General features: G+C 44.6%; 1 long non-coding RNA gene across 1 annotated transcript; it reads right to left on the bottom strand.

Annotated features, from left to right (window-relative positions):
• Positions 1-1,606: 1,606 nt before the first annotated feature.
• LOC139356949 (uncharacterized) lies at positions 1,607-4,065 on the bottom strand. The gene is made up of 2 exons (XR_011609490.1): positions 3,853-4,065; positions 1,607-1,709 (listed from the first exon to the last, which is right to left on the bottom strand). It is a non-coding gene; the product is annotated as an uncharacterized lncRNA (long non-coding RNA).
• Between the last annotated feature and the right edge of the window lie 637 nt (positions 4,066-4,702).

The raw sequence follows: 4,702 nt of genomic DNA, 5'->3' as shown, positions 1-4,702 counted from the left end.
AAAATGCCATGATAAACAAAATATCAAAATCCTAAGTGAAAACAGAATTGATATTACAGATTTTTCCTTTTCCCTCAGGTTGCAATATCACTGGCACTGATCCTGTCCTTATTTAAATTTTTGATATTTTGCTCACCATGGAAATTTCTCATTAACTATTTTTTTCATGTCACGTTAAAATATTGACCACTGACTATTTTTGGTGCCTTTAAAATGTTTGTCCCCAGGAGAGTGCCTCACTCAACTCACTCTATGCAGCCTGGTCACAGAGCCACGGTGGTGAATGGTTCACCCTCAGATGGAGGGGGGGTCCCACCAAGTCGTTTCCTGCTGTCCCACTGCAGGAGGCATGACAAACCGCCCTGCACCTGAAGTTATTAAGACAGAAGATGAGACCAGGGAGAGAGACAAAGATAAGAAAAGAAACCGAGGAAAACTGAAGGACAAAGGCAGAAAGAAGTGGAGAGCAAACACCGCATGTTCTCACTCATAGGTGGGAACTGAACAATGAGATCACTTGGACTCGGGAAGGGGAACATCGCACACCGGGGCCTATCATGGGGAGGGGGGAGGGGGGTGGGATTGCATTGGGAGTTATACCTGATGTAAATGACGAGTTGATGGGTACTGACGAGTTGATGGGTGCAGCACGCCAACATGGCACAAGTATACATATGTAACAAACCTGCACGTTATGCACATGTACCCTAGAACTTAAAGTATAATAATAATAATAAATAAAAATTAAAAAATTAAAAAATTTTTAAAAAGAACTCTTTTAGAACTTGTGTAGCAGGTTTTCTGGTTTCTACTGGAAGTTTCTTACCCCATCTCGCCCCCTTTCAAGGCTTCCCTTCAAAGAACTAATATTTCTAATCTGCCAGACACAGTGGCAGTGTTATAGAACCAAACTGGGGGTCTCTCTCTCTGCACAATAAAACCAGATACCCACCCCAAGCTTTCTGCCGTGGTAGAAAGGAGGGTGCTTACCGCGAAGAGATACCAGGCAGCTAACTGCTCAAGATCGGCCTCCCGGATGGCTCGCAGGCCAGGGTTTTTAAAGGCAGGGGTAAGTTTCAGGAGAACAGAAGCTACAGGCAAGATCCTAAACGAATACACAGAGGTTACACATTGGTGCCAGCTTAAAAGGATGGGACATCTTGAATGGGGGCTCACAGGTCATGGGTGGATTCAAAGATCTGATTTGCAATTAGTTAAGTAAGAGAAGCTTTGTTTAAAAATTAGCGGGTCAGCAGCAATACCCAAAGGATTATAAATCATTCTACTATAAAGACACGTGCTACTATAAAAACAAGGGGAACATCACACACACCGGGGCCTGTTGGGGGGCAAGTGGAGGGAGAGCATTAGGACAAATACCTAATGCATGTGGGGCTTAAAACCTAGATGATGGGTTGATGGGTGCAGCAAACCACCATGGCACATGTATACCTGTGTAACAAACCTGCACACTCTGCACATGTATCCCAGAACTTAAAGTAAATTTAAAAAAAAAAAAAAACTAGGGAGTCAGTAGAAAAATGTTAACTTGCTAGGGAGAGTGACTTTCTCGAAGACCCTCACGAAGAAACTTAGAACAAAGGACAATAGTTGAACCGTAGTTTATTTCTCCCTCATCTGCAGTCTCTATGCCAGCTGGTCCATTCAGTGGGAGTCCTCAGGGGGGTCCAAGGTTCTGAAAGGCAACTCTGGGACATATGTTAAGACATTATCTTTAGTTTCTATGGGGAAAACAATTATCTCTGGAGCTTTAAGTCCCTTGGCTATTATTCTGAAGCTGCTATTGTTGTTTAACAAGTTACTCAGTTACCTCTGGGTCTACCTAGATGCCTGTAATTTCTCTTAAAGGAACTTTAGGATTTTCCTTATTTCCATGCCTGCAGGTTGGTAGGCCCCTAAAAGGGAGGGGGGGGACTGTTCCATCTCAGCAGTACTAAAGTGTGTAATTTAGTAGCTTCTAAAAACCAATTCACTGTTCATCTTGGATTATCTGAGGAGTTGAAATAATCTCCGTGAGGACCAAAAGCACGTATTCCTTTACAAGCACATTTGACATCATCTTTGGGATGCATGGCAACCCTGCTCACCTCCACCCAGGTGATGACCTATAAGCAAAGGCCAAGGTGTAGAGGAAGATGGTGCTCCCTACAGAGGAGGACTCTCCCTACAGAGGGTGACTTTCTGTGTGATTATGAAGTACATACCCTGGCAGTCTCAAAACTGGCCCAGTTTGAACAGTAACCTGTGTGATCACCACACATGATGGCTGAATGAGTTATTTGAGCCCCAGAGAAATCCGTTGGGGGCAGGCAGAACACGTAAGATTGTGTCTCTTTTATAGATGAAGAAACTGAGAGTCAGAGAGGTTCCAATCCTGCCCAAGGTTGTAGAACTACTAAATGGAAGAGCCAGGGTTTAAAGATTGATCTACCATGCCATGCAACTGCTATCCAGGTTCAAGGAACCATGGAAAGCCAGTAGGCTTCAAACCAGGTCACACTCTCGCCTGGGTCAACCCACACATCCACCCTAAGGCACCAACCGCACATACAGGCAGGAGCTTTGCAAACCAGAAAAGGGAGGTAACTGGCAGCTAAAGGAGCCAGCTCAGGTTGTCAAAACCCAGTGATATTAGTGGGGTCCCTCTGCTTTTCAGGTGGTAGATTTGTGATAAGAAACCAGAAAAAACTTTCTCTTCTACTGAAGTCTGTGTCCCACAGGCTGGTGCTAAATAATCCCCTTTCTGGCCAAGTCCATTTTCCACTATTGAACTAGAGTCAGAGCAGAGAATGAGACAAGATAAGGCAGGAGAGGTGGGCAAGGATCAGATCACATAAGGTTTTGGCCCTGTTAAATATCCCAACAGCAACGGACAGCTGTTGAAGAAATGTTAAGTAGAGGGGTGATATATGAAGAGCCAAGTGTTTGGAAGATGGCGAGGGTGAAAATGGAACAAGAGTGTATGCATTCTGGCAGTAGAGGAGAAACTGACCAGATTTAGTTAAGATTGGCTCTGGGAGGGAAGAGAAGGAAGAAGGGGATCAGAATGCCTTAGGCAGCCGGATCCGGTGGCTCACACCTGTAATCCCAGCACTTTGGGAGGCCGAGGCGAGCGGATCACCTGAGATCAGGAGTTCAAGACCAGCTTGACCAACATGGAGCAACCCCGTCTCTACTAAAAATACAAACATTAGCCAGGCGTGGTGGTGCATGCCTGTAATCCCAGCTGCTTAGGAGGCTGAGGCAGGAGAATCGCTTGAACCCGGGAGGAGGTGGCAGTGAGCCGAGATTGCGCCATTGCACTCCAGCCTGGGTAACAAGAGGGGAACTCAATTTCAAATAAAAAAGAATGCCTTAGGCTTCTGCATGGAAAATGATACCTTTCATTTAAGGAGGCCTCAAGCCTTGCATTTTGTGTTGGATAGTGGGCCAGACTGGAGGCGCCTTTGCGAAATTCATGTTAGTTCCTGTGTAAGCAGCTATACACTGAGGTTTAAAGCTCAGAGGAGGAGTCTGGGCTGGAGATGAAAAGAAATGGTGAGTCATCTGAATAAACATGGTCACTGCATTTTAAAACAGCTTCTAGGTGTAGGTTCATTCAAGGCTATGGCCTTCAGCAGAGGTTGGGAGCATTGAGGAGGATAAAGCTTGGCTCATTTCTTTGCACAAAATACAGCCGACCCAGGGAACTGCAATATCGCTTGGAAGTTAAAGGATTTACCCAACAAAATAATGTCTTCGCATACTCTATTCCCTTCTCCGTGCTCAGACCAAGTGGGTTCTTACAGTTGTACTGCCCACCACCTTACCCACCATCCCGGCTGTCCAGACCTGTTCACCCCAGTTAATCTCCTCTTGGAAATTCCTCCGGTGGTTTTTGTTTTCAAAGGGCCTGCACAGTGAACCTGAGAGCCAAAGGAAGCTCTGGAGGTGTGATACACCCAGCATCTCTCTGCAATGGACACACCTCCATCAGTGGCTACTCAGGACCCAGCCTGAGGCTGCTGTGGGGTTGACAACACCAGTTCATTTAATCCTTACTGTCTCCTGGGAGACCAGGGTTATCGCCATCTGAGAGACAGGAAGTCCAGGAGCCCTTGTTTGTGACACAGTAGAATCCGGCGTCTATGAAGGGAGATGGCACGAGTGAGTCACCGGGGAAATGGGCCAGCACGGCCCGTCTGCAGTGAAATATGAAACGCTCAAATTTACATCTTCGGCCTTGGCTCTGCTTTCAAAAGGAATGTTTTTGCTCTCATTTTCAAAGGGAATTGTTTTAGAATTCTTTGCTGCAAAGCTTGTAAGCACTTTACCCAGGAATACAGGGCCCTTGTTACCCAAAGATGCTGGCACCAAAAAAATAGTCCACTAAAGGTAAATCTGTTTAAAGCAGGAACTGTAATCCATAGGCAACAGTGGGGAGAAAAGCTTATATTTAGACTTTATTTTGAAAAATAAAATAAAAAATTATGAATGCATTTCATCTTATGTTCAATAAAACCTGGTTTATAATTATAATGATCCTTTACTTCTGTTTGGGGATCTCTTCCTTTTTACTATGAAAAACTTCAAGCAGAACAGAAAAGAGAATGAACCTAGATTTCATAGTTGCTAACATTTTTCTCCATTTACTTCTTTTGGCTAAAATATTTTAAGGTAAATTACAGGTTACTATGACTTT

This window comes from Macaca nemestrina, chromosome 11 (assembly GCF_043159975.1).
Source record: "Macaca nemestrina isolate mMacNem1 chromosome 11, mMacNem.hap1, whole genome shotgun sequence".
In the NCBI taxonomy this organism is placed as follows: domain Eukaryota; kingdom Metazoa; phylum Chordata; class Mammalia; order Primates; family Cercopithecidae; genus Macaca; species Macaca nemestrina.
The sequence above is the reverse complement of the archived record's forward strand: the minus strand, read 5'-3'. Positions and strand labels throughout refer to the sequence as shown.